Source organism: Fomitopsis serialis (genome assembly GCF_022376445.1).
Source record: "Fomitopsis serialis strain Sig1Antser10 chromosome Unknown B0H18scaffold_330, whole genome shotgun sequence".
In the NCBI taxonomy this organism is placed as follows: domain Eukaryota; kingdom Fungi; phylum Basidiomycota; class Agaricomycetes; order Polyporales; family Fomitopsidaceae; genus Fomitopsis; species Fomitopsis serialis.
The window spans coordinates 1-12,151 of NW_025955290.1; the positions used below are offsets into that span (position 1 = coordinate 1).

The following is a 12,151-nucleotide window of genomic DNA, read 5'->3' on the forward strand; positions in this document are numbered from 1 at the left end:
GGTATACGCGGTGGCAGGGCGAGACGTCGGGCCTACCGCTTCTGGACTCGTTGGTGGAGCGCCATAATATGGCGATCAAACCCGATCCAGAAAGAGGGCAAGCACAGGCGCAGGCGTGGACGAGCCAAAACGGACAGCCAGTTAGCGATTGGTTCCCGGATCGGACGTCGAAGAGGGTGGACAACAACCCGGAGGCCGTCTGGAAGCTGATTACTTCCTTCATTGCGCCGGAGTTGATGGACAGGTTTGTTGTGCACGTTTTGGCGTACTGGACAACCTGTATTGATTCATGTCAGTCTCGTGCAATGCTTCCTGTCAACAACATATTATTTGCTGCCCTTGCTGCATGTTCCGACCTTCCTTTCGGTAGGCGTCCTATATTTACCGCTTTGAACAGTCTATTCAGTCATTCATTCATAGGACTACGGTAATCCGCGGAAATGGGGAGAGCCAGGATTTGCGGCCTTCGTAGTCGCCGTCTGCTGTCTGTCTTCTCGCCACATCGATGATCCGCGCGTGCGTGGCGATCCCAGCGATGGGAACAGCGCGGGCACCCAATGGTTTGAGCTGTTTGGCCGCTTGCGGACGCTCCCGAGCGCAGACAGGCCCACGATCTACACAGTCCAGGCCGTGCTTGTTGCGGGTGTGTACGCCGTAGGCCTCGGCAAGCTCTCGAAGGCGTTCGGGTTACTCGCAGAGGCCGTGACGCTCTCGATCGACATCGGACTGCATCGCTCCGTGGACGACTACGACGTGTTCGACCCGATCGAGGACGAGGTGCGGAAACGCACGTTCTGGTGCGTGTACCTGTGGGACAAGCAGGCGAGCTCGTACTTTGGGCGTCCGCCCGTCATCCGCCTGCGCGACTGCGATGTGGGCGAGCCGGCGATTGTGGACGACGAGCTCATCACACGCGATGGCGTTGGGGTGCAGCCGGCGGAGACGGAGCCGCGCATGGGCGCATTTGTGAGCACCGTACGCATCTTTATCGTGCTGGAATCTGTCGTGGACATCCCGCCGCCTCGACCTGTGGGTGATGCGTGTTCGCCGTTCCTCGCTCGGGCGTCGTCAGTCCTTGGGCCTTTCAAGAGAACAGGAGACCTGAGCGAAGAGGAAGCGTTGTTGGACGACATCGTGCGATCTCTTCCGCCCCATTGGGCGCACTCCGTGGAGACCATGACGAGTGACGACGTCTTGCGGGTGACCCAAGCGAACCGTCTGCACTGCGCCCAGCAGTATGTGCGGATGCTGATTCATCGGCATCGCTTCTCGGAGATGGTAGCGGAGCGGACACAAACGGGAATCATCGAACAGACAGACGCTGAGGTCGAAGCAATGCGTGCTGCACATGCATGCGCTCTCCAGATCATCTCTTCTCACTTACATATTGCCGCGAAGGGCTTGATGACCTACTGTAAGTCTCATTCGCTTGCGCGTAGAGCACGACTGACTCAAGACATACCCAGATGGAGTGCATGTCATTCATCAGTTGACGGCGGCTGGGCGTACTCTGGTTGCAATACTACTTTGTTGTCAACCTGAGAAGATGCAGCCTTTGATCGCCCCAGGTCTCGAGGCACTCCGTTCGTCCGTCGGCCTGCTCAAGCGATTCAGTGGGCGCTACATCTGCGGACAACGCTCCGGTGACTTGCTGGAAGAGTTCTGCAGACGTGAGTCCACAGCGGTCGTCGCCTTGTCATCCCAATTGACTCACATTTGTCACTGTCAGTCACTGCGATACCCTTGGACGCTGTGCGCAACGAATGTCCCGGAGCGAGCAATCGGCCCGCGTGGGTGCGGCCCGCCCGCAAGAAAACGCCCTCGAGCGCACGTTCGCCTGCCCACTCCGCGGATTCGCCCTCACATCATGGTAGTCCAGAAGACTTCAGTGCGGATGCGTTCCTGGACCTCCGTGCCAAGAGTCAGGAGCCAAATCTCTTCGCATCATCGAGTTCGTCGACGCAGGTCGTGAACGGGTTTGGAGGCCTCTCCTCGTTCATGGACACGTCCAACGGTATGGACATGATGTCTACGGACAGTTCGCTGCCCATGTCGCAGCAAGACCTCCTCGCCCTGCTCAGCGACGGGTCCGTCGACATGACGTCGTTACTGATGTCGCCCAATATGGGCGGATCTGCAGAACCTCAGGGCGGGGGCTTCTACGCTATGACACCAACACCAAATGGAAGTGGTCCAGTCGGCATGGTCTCTCCTTAGGTCATCTGTATAGCTCACGAGTACATAAGAATCGCGCATATACTATCTGTATCAATCTTGCTGTATGTAGCTGCGTAGGAACGTCGAATTGCTTTGATGCGTTTTGCATAAGTAGTACACTGTCCCAGAAGGGTCTCTGACACTGAGACTTTGCATACATAGCAGAGTGTCCTGGCCTACTACGCGTATGATGCCCATCGCTGAACGTCACGGTCCAAACTTCGCACCTCTATTTCACAGTCGGAAGCCTGGCAGAGGAACGGTGCGGAGGCTGTCACTTTAAGCCTGGCGTGTCTTTGTCAGTTGGTTCGCCGAGTGAAGTATCTGGCCAGGAACGGTGCGTGTCTTCTTGTTGAAATTACCTCTGATGCCAGGCAGGCTATCCAGTAACGTATCAGTCTCTACCGGAGGCTGTAGACCGGAAGGACCAGGAGTCGGGACTGGCTGGGCAAGGGAACGTTCTGTGTCGGGCGAGGTGGTAGCTGGAGCTGAGTGTGACGTGGATATCGGTGGAGACGAAGCATGTATTAGCTTCGCGGCCTCAGCGCTCAGCCTTGAGCGATGCATATCGTGTTTTCCTTTCCGTAGTCAGAACCTCGTCCTTCTCGAACGCCTCGATGGATTGCACAAGACACGCGTGACTGACGAAAGATATCGTTTCTTCACAGTGTGTAAGAAACAGGGTGTTAACGCGTTCTGCCTGGTCCTGCGTGAGGTTGTCGATGGCAAACTCGAACTTGTCCCGAAGACGACTGTGGTCGCGCACGAGCTCCTTTCGGTTCTCGGCGGCCATTTCCTCAGGCTGTCGGTCCGCCCTGTCATACGATTCAGGTGGAGGGATAAACGTCGTCTTCGGGGACGTCCGGGGTAAATCGTCAAAGTACGAAACGTTACTGAACCCGATGTCATGGTAGACTAGGTGCCTAGCCTCCTCTACAGGAACACCGTCCTGTAGCAAATCCGCCTCCCATGTCATCGGGATCGAGAGCATGATAATGACGAGCTTCGGAGTGATGGGGAAAGACCGTGTGAGGGGGAAGAAGGAAGCGCCTGGGGCACCTGGGGACATCATGTCGATGATGTGGTTCATGGGCGTTGTAGCCCCTTCCGCGAGGCCGGGTCCGTTCTCGGTAAGGACAAATTGAGTGCCAGGGGGAGCACGGTACAGCCCAGGTTGCATATGCAAGGCTTCCCTTTCGTAGTCCTGCCGTACCATGGTTGGCAGGCATTCGTCGGTCGCCACCGCCCAGTGCTCGTCTTCTAGGAGCAGGGCAAGGTAGCGGAGCCAGACCGCCCGCGCGTCCGCCAGGCCATGCCTGTCCATGTACTGTTTCACCACGTCCTCTGTGGCTGGGTCAAAGCGATTTTCGATGAACTGACGAGAGTGGACCCCGTTCCGGTAGAAGAGGAGGAAGAGGAACTTCCGGATGGTATTGAGCTGGGAGCGGACTAACTCTATCGAGGAGCAGCCCCTCTCCTCGGCGTCGGCTAGGATTTGAAAGACATTTGCAGTATCGCTCTCGAGTTTGGAGAAGGCCTGCTCAACGCGGTACACGTCCGTCGGATCTGCGCTATCCTTGTACATATCGATTATACCGAACGTCTTGCCGAGATCGGTCGTGCCCAGCGTGTTAGACTGTATGTCGTAGGAATTGATGCGTTCCCGTTTGCGGTTCCGACTCTTACCCTTTGTCCTTTGTACACGTGCGGATTAAACGACGGCTGCGGTGCGCCTTCGTATCTACTCACTTGTGACCTGCCAGGCTAGTCGGTTGCCATCGACGCAAAACAAAGCGCGGCAGATAGTGGTGAAATTGGCCAGTGCTGCTGGTATGTCTTGCCATTGCGGTGGGAGATGATCGATGAGAACGAACCCGGGCGACCTGTTGGTTCTCTGAGAGATCACCCGATACATATAGGTTGCCGTGTATGGGTCGTGGATGTAGGTTAGAGTTCACACATGGCCTCTCGTGCTGAGATAGGGAAGAAGGCTCACGCATGGACTTTGATGCACAGGCGAGCATATTTAGATGGAGCGCGACGGAACCGTGACGGCAACATTTTCGCTTTGTTCCAAGCTCGACGACAGCTATGCGCCTTCCGAGTCAATGCGACTATCAAGTTATTATCACGCGGCGAGCAATCATGAACAATGTACCACTCACAAACAGTATTCACAGACATCGGATTTCTACGCAGAGACCCATGCAACAACTGATACTGTGTCAATACAGAATGCAGGTATTGAGCGGTCGAGCTGATATCTCCGGAGATCATGATAGGTGCACTGGTGACGGAGAGATGTGTCGCTCTGCCATGCTAGACACGCCCAGAACTCGCGATCAGATACGAGAGCGCAAACAACAGCCAGGAAGTGCTTTTGCCAATGTGTAGTAAGTATGTCTTTGCGACTGAGTCGCTTGATATGCGCACGCAAGGTCGGGCCAGGTTCGGAATCATGGTGACGTCGGATATGTCCGAAGCATCGAGATCACGATTGTACTCAACTTCGCGCACTGGCTGTGCATGTGGCCATCACCTTCACCATCCCAGAGACTAGTACTCACTGTCAGATGTACTGCGAGATGTCTCTCAGGTACGCAACACGAGCCTCCTGTTTTATGCGCGCTTAATCATTGGGTGGATCAAATTCCTTCGACAGTACTCGAGTCGCGCTTGACCAAGTACTAGTCATGGCAGCCGCTGCGCACCTGCTAGATGGGAACCAACCGAAGAGTTCCCAGGAGTCGCGCACTGACATCTGACTTGTATTTTTATTGATCACCACAGTGCATGATGATCGTGTAAATTATCCTTGACAACATAGTCAGAGTCCGACAGTCGCGACTTCACGGGGTGCCAGGTCTGCATGCAGTGACAAGTTATCGTCCTTCAGCATCCCACCGTCCACGAAATCGGTCATGTATTCTTGGAATACGTAAGTCCAAGAGACTTTCGGAAGTGCCATAGCTGGGTTAACAAGTCTTCCTATGCTCTATACAGCTGATCTGACACTAGCGGGCTACAGGTACAGCACTACAATCATAGTTGCTGACGTATAAGACAACAGTGCGCTCAGCATGGTCACTACCGTATGGTTCTACGCCTATATTCTTCCCCCGTCACGGACGCCCTCGTCGCGCCGAGGCAGCAGGTCCCTTGCCTAGGAAGTGCCTTGTATATTATATTCCTACCATCTGACTGCTCGTAGGACCACATACATATGGAGCATTGTGTACGATGACATTGATAAATGTCAATGCATGTCTCGGGCGACCATATGTAACACCTCCCTTATTACACTCATCATGCGTTTGTTTGACCTCCAATGTTGACGGAGATATGAGTGGCCTCAGGCAAAGCTCGCTCTGCATCGCGCGACAGTGCCTCACAAGATCATTCGCCTTCCAGATGGTTCATCCGAGTACAGCACATTTCACTGATACAGCACGATAATCAACTGCGCTCGTCGAACTGGCAAGACAGGGTCCGGAAGAATGCTCGCAGGACCTTTCTGGACACTGTCGACGCGCTCAGAGTCCGTGGTTATGATGCCCCATCCATTCGACTGGGCCCACTGGTGTATATGGTTTCATAGGAACGGCTGATATCTGCTTCTACGGACCGAGAAGGTGATGCTCTTGATGCACATGATAAAGAGGTGCCTTCGACGGCTGCGCCGCTGACTCGACGCGCAGTGCGTACTATGCCCGCGGCACTCAGACTGTCGGAAGACGCATTGTGAAGTCAGATCCGCGGCGCATATCGCATTTGCATATACATGCGTTGCAGGCTCGTAGGCTCCATACAAGCGCCAGGATATCGATGTCCTCAGGTATATGTAATGATGAGTTGTACGGTGTCAAGCGTCGAGCAGATGCCAACATACCGTAGAACTTTCGCTGTCAATCCTGAGGGGATAGGATGTTGCTGCAACCCACCGGACATTGGTACCTGAGTGTGAAGTGCGCCGTAAAGACCAAGGGTATGGGATAGCTATTGGTGCGTCGAAATTCGGCCCTTGCAAGATCATCAACTACTGTTCCATATTGATGAACCGCTCACCAGGAGCTCATTAACTGATAGAGGTATGCCCTAGGACACCAGAAGCAAACCGGCTTCATAGTGTCGCCACTGCATCAGCATCTGGAGACATCCATATCGCTTCGACGAGTCTTCGTTACCGCAATCGTCCCAGGAAATGCAAACGAAGCACGCCGCACGTCGACTCATGCCATTCCTTGTAGCCTAAGGCGGAACCTCGCTCGTCATACTCATGTATTCTCGCCGTGAACCGAATACCGCGGCGGCGCAGGTGCCGGTCCCGACCCTCCGACTGACTGGTATGCGGCCAATGGCTGAGTGAGCCGAGCTCATCTGGAGCTTCTGTTGTCCTAGCCTCGTGTTGCGGTAGCAGTGCGAGCATCCCAAGGATAGGCGATGACTCCACGCACTGCCTTGCCATGGAAAAGGATAAATATCAGCGGCGGGGGAAACGGTCTGCATCCTGAGCCTCACTCACCCTTAACCACCATGGCACTCATGAACCGCGAAACCGTATCTCGCTTCACTGCAATCAAACAGGTCGAGGCGACCATCGATCGCATCTTAACTGAGTATCCTCGCGACGTCACTTCGACGTTATCCCCTTCGGAGGTCCATTTCTTCGGGCAGTCCGTTGACTTGCGCCGCCTGCTGGTTATGAAAGAGCTGTATCGCCTCAGCGAGGACGTCGATCGCGTCTACACCGAGCACAACGAACAGAATCGTGCCGCCCGCAATGACAACCCCTCGTCACTACATCTTGAAGCCTACGAGAGGTCCTTCAAAGAGATCAACGAAATGGCTGGCCGCCCGTTTGGCCGTGGCCAGGTCCGTCGCTTCCTCGACTTGGGCTTCGCCCCGGGTGGTGTTACGACCTGGCTATTGCGCAGCAATGGAAGCGCGCTTGGAACGGGGATCAGTTTGTCCCTGGAAGCCTCAGGCATCCAGTCACAAGTTGACCTCCAGTTCCTTGCGCGGTTCCAACAGCGCTACGAGGACATACGCGACATCGCAGACGGACGAGCGACCATTGGTACGTACATGTCACAATCATCGGCGAAGTATAACGGCTCACTTCATCTTGCTGTAGACGACGGCGCCTTCGACCTCGTGATCGCGAATGCCGCCGTCGTGCTTCCCGAAGACAATGTGTCGTGGAACCATCGGGTCCACTTGGTATACGCACAGTTGCTGGTCGCCTTCCAGAACATCGCTCCCGGTGGCTCCCTGACCATCAGCCTCCAGACCCGGCCCTTCGACTGGGTTGTTGACGTTCTCACAACCCTCCGGCAGTCATTTGCAACCATCATTGCAGTCAAGCCTAAGCTACATGCAAAGAGATCAGTTACTCACGTTGTATGCCAAGGCTACATGGCCAGTAGCGACGCGGAGTGTTCCTATGTCGAGCGCATTCGCGCAGGGATCGGATACTTGAAACAAGCCAGTAAGGGGTGGTCTCTCAATGCATATGAATTGCACACTCACATACATTCTGTGATAGGTGGGGCTGTCGATGCGCCACTCGGCGGGACGGCAAATTTGCCCCGAATCTCTGCTCCTCCGAATCAAGTCAACCTGGAAGCTCAGGTTCAGTTCGTCGCGGAGCTCCTCACGCCCGTATGGAAGCGCCAATACGCTGCTATCCACGAGCACTACCAGGAGGTGCTGCGGGATACCCATGAACGTGCGTATGACTCTCACGTCCCACAAAGTAACACAGAAGAAAGGCATTGACTGTCTCCACTTTGACCAGGTGGTCCTACCGTTCCAGCGAGTAATGCAGATGCAGTTGGGTCTTGGCGGCGCCAGCAGACGGCTGTCGTGCAGCCCGGCGGCTCCGGTTCCTCCAACTGGCGGAACCGCGCTACCGAGCAGCACGGCAGTGGCCAGAGGGGCCGTGAACATAGGACTACCGGGTCCGGTGACCGCTCCGGTCGTAGTGGAGGCATGACCACTGACCTTTCCTGGAGGAGGGGCCAGCATTAAGTGCTGAGGTGCTTACTGTATCTATCCCCCAGCGGCGAACCTGACACTGACTCCGTGAGCTTTCAATTACAGCCAGTGAAATCCCGCTCACCTATGCTGTAGACATACGCTCGTGTTTTCTTGTTCCGACATCCACGCCTCGTTGTACGGTCCTCTTGCGATTCTTGCATGCTATGCGTTCTTTCAGATTCCTTTGCTACTTCGTCATGTTATGCCTGCTTCGAACTTCCCTTGATATATATAGCTATCTCCGAGGCGTGTACGATATGTTCGATAATCGCTATCATCCGCTGGATTAGTGTTCGTTCAAGTCAAGTCGATACATTTCACCACTTACCAGTGTGCCAGCAAATCCGCGTGCTATAAGAAGCATCCTGTGCCAGGAGGGCATACGTAGGATCTGCATAGGATATATACTGCATACGATGCTTTTAGTAGTGGCCGTCGGGAGTAAGGAGTGTGCGGTGCCGCCCAAGTCTGCCCAAGTGCGGCTCTGCACCGCTCAGCGCGCGTCGGTTACTCCCGCGACAACCGTGTTGACCACGACCGTGACCATGGCTGTGAAACCCGCTATCTCCCTCTTTCTCTGCCAGCTATGTCCTCGTCGTTTCGCTCGAAAAGTGATTGAAGTCTGGGTCCTAGCTAGAAGAGGCCTGTAACATGAGTAGCGGCGACTTCGAGGTCCGGTGGCCAAACTTCCAGCTCTCCCGCCGCGTCTCCAAACTGTTTCGCTCGTTCACGGGTAGCGGCAATGCTCCAACTGCGGACTACAGCTATTATGAGCTGAGCAACCTTGACGAAGCGTCCGAGGTCCCTACAGATACGGAGCGGGAGACATTGAGGAGGGTCGCTGATGCTGTCCCATGGAACGCGTTCCGTGAGTACTGCCCTGTTCGATATCGTTCATTGATTGAAAAATACTAACGGGGATGTCACCCGGTCAAGTCATTGCTTTCGTTGAACTCGGAGAACGGTTCTCCTACTACGGAACTACTGTTGTCTTTGTGAGTTTCTTCAGAACCTCGTGAAAGTGGAAACATGCCACGATACGTGTGTGCATGAACTGCATCGTCTCCTCAACCTGGAGGTTGCGGAGACTCCAATCCTTCCATTGAGTGAACTTTGACTTAGGGGAGCAATGCATTCCGAAGGTGTACTTAACGCGTGAGCCTTCTTCAATGCTGCCTCTTGCACGGGTTATGCGTTCAGAAGACCTGGCAGGTCGTATGCTCATTGTGCGAAGCCCATCGCGCACAAGCTCAATGTTGAACGACAGCGTTGCGCGGACAAGAGTGTCTGCTACGTTGCATTTATTGTCTGACCCAGATGCAATGAATTAACTGCGAACTGACCAAAAAACCTTAGACCAACTTCATTCAGCAGCCCCTCCCTCCCGGATCCCGTACAGGTGCCGGTTATGCCAGTGGTCAATCAGGAGCTCTCGGTCTCGGCCAGCGTGCCTCTACGGCGATCGGCATGCTCAATTCATTCTGGTGAGTATACATTCACAGCTCCTGCACTTCGTGGATCTCACCGTTCCACCAGGGTCTACTTCATGCCTCTACTTGGCGCATACATAGCGGATACACGCTGGGGCAGATTCAAGACGATCTGTGTCGCCGTAGGCATCGCTCTCGTTGGCCATGCTATCCTTGTAGTCGCGGCACTCCCGGGAGTGATCGAACACCCGAGACTAGCTCTGACATACTTCATCGTCGCCCTCGTGGTCATGGGTGTCGGAACAGGTGGCTTCAAGTCAAACATCTCGCCGTTGGTAGCGGAACAGTACAAACAGACGAAGCTAACCATCACCACCACTGCGAGCGGCGAGCGAGTGATCTTAGACCCTGCAATGACGACGGCTAGAATATACATGGTGGATTCTCATAGAACTTGGTTGCTAGCCTCGTCGCTAACCCGCCATACAGTACTTCTATCTATTTATCAATATTGGAGCTCTATTCGGACAAATTGTTATGACCTACTCGGAAAAGGTGAGAGGCGACGAATATTACGAGCTGTACTCAACTAGCCGGTTTCTTTAGTACGTTGGCTTCTGGCTCGCCTTCGTCCTACCCACGCTCGTTTTCCTCCTTTGTCCCCTCGTTCTCTTCATCGGCAGGAATAGCTACGTACGGTCACCTCCATCTGGGTCGATCCTCGGCACTGTCTTTCACATGTTCCGCTTCTGCATGCGCGGCAAGTGGTCTCTCAACCCTCTTGCGACCTATCGGCATATGTCTGTGCACGACTTCTGGGACCGTGCAAGGCCGGGGAGTTGCCCTCCTGGAGCGAAGCGACCGGAATGGATGAACTATGAGGATGGGTGGGTAGATGAGGTTATCAGGGGCGTGCAGGCGTGCAAGGTCTTCCTGTGGTACCCGGTATTCTGTGCGACTATCTCTCTCTTGTCTCCCTGGCGGTCACGCTGAAAGCCTTCCTTCGTCCAGACTTGTCGCTGAACCAACTAAACAACAACCTCATATCCCAGGCCGCGACGATGGAGACCCACGGAGTGCCCAACGACATCCTCTCGAACCTCGACCCGCTCTCGCTGATCATCCTCATCCCCATCTTCGACGTCGCCGTCTACCCCTTCCTCCGCCGGCGGCGCGTGCGTCTCACGCCGCTCCGCAAGATCACCGCGGGCTTCTTCGTCGCGTCGCTGGGCATGGCCTACACCGCGCTCGTGCAGCACCGCATCTACACGACGAACCCCTGCGGGTACTTCGTCGCGACGTGCGTGGACGAGGCCGGCGCGCGGGTGACGAGCAGCGTGAACGTGTGGGTGCAGACGGGGAGCTACGTGCTCATCAGCGTAAGCGAGGTGCTCGCGAGCGTGACCGGCCTCGAGTACGCGTACACGAAGGCGCCGAAGGACATGCGGAGCCTGGTGATGGCGGTGTTCCTGTTCATGAGCGCCGTCGCGAGTGCGGTGGGCGAGGCCTTCGTCGGTGCGTGGGTCGTCTCTTCAGGATTCCGCTACGCGAAGGCTGACTACCGAGGGTTGGCAGCGCTCTCGGCGGACCCGCTCCTGGAGTGGAACTACATAATACTGAGCGCGCTTTCGGCTCTGGCTGGGATACTGTTCTGGCGACAGTTCCGGGACCTTGATGCTCGTGAAGACGAGCTGAACAGTCTCGGGGAGGACGTAACGCCTCCTGCTCTTGTCGCTGAGGATTGACGACTGTACATTCAGCTTCTAGATACATTTCTTGGTGCAACGACTACAAAAGATCCCTGGAATATGGTCTCTGTGTAATGGTCAGAACGGTTTGCTGCAGCGCGCGCTCGCTGGAAATGGATGTCACTAAGCGCTTAACTTTGTGGCCTTCGATAGCTCAGCTGGAAGAGCGTGAGACTGTAATCGGATACCGCTATCTCAAGGTCGCTGGTTCGACCCCGTCTCGAAGGATGGCTTCTCTTTTGCCTTTTGTCCTCTTATCCTCGAGCGACTATGTCAGTGAGTGAACAGTGAGCCTATCTGTGTAATCCACGGGTTGACGTTTCTCTGATCAGACAGAAACGACGGTGCTGTGTCGCGTGAATGTTCTCTCTCACTTGCCATGAGTTGAGATGCAACCCTACTAGCCCAATGAAGCCGCCGTCGAGGAATCCCTCTGCTGCCGCGGCTGAATGTGTCACTCTTCATTCGTCCGGAGGGTTTCTGAAAGTATGTTGTTTGACACGACAGTTAGGGCCGACATTCGTGCACTCATATCACTTCGCCTAGCATATGCAAATACGCAGTACGCAGCGTGTACTGCATTCGATACTCCCATCTGTGCCATGCGATCAACTAGCACACCACTAGTACAGTGGCCATGCCAGTCACGGTGGTGTCTGAGGCTTCGCAACCTCGTGCTTACGATGTCTGGGAGCCCAATCTGTCAACACGCGTCGC

The 12,151-nt window shown here is 55.0% G+C and overlaps 1 non-coding gene across 1 annotated transcript; it reads left to right on the forward strand.

The window, feature by feature from the left end:
• The first annotated feature begins 11,577 nt into the window (after positions 1-11,577).
• On the forward strand, positions 11,578-11,662 carry B0H18DRAFT_t170. Its single transcript has one exon. It is a non-coding gene; the product is annotated as a tRNA-Tyr (tRNA).
• The last annotated feature ends 489 nt before the right edge of the window (positions 11,663-12,151 follow it).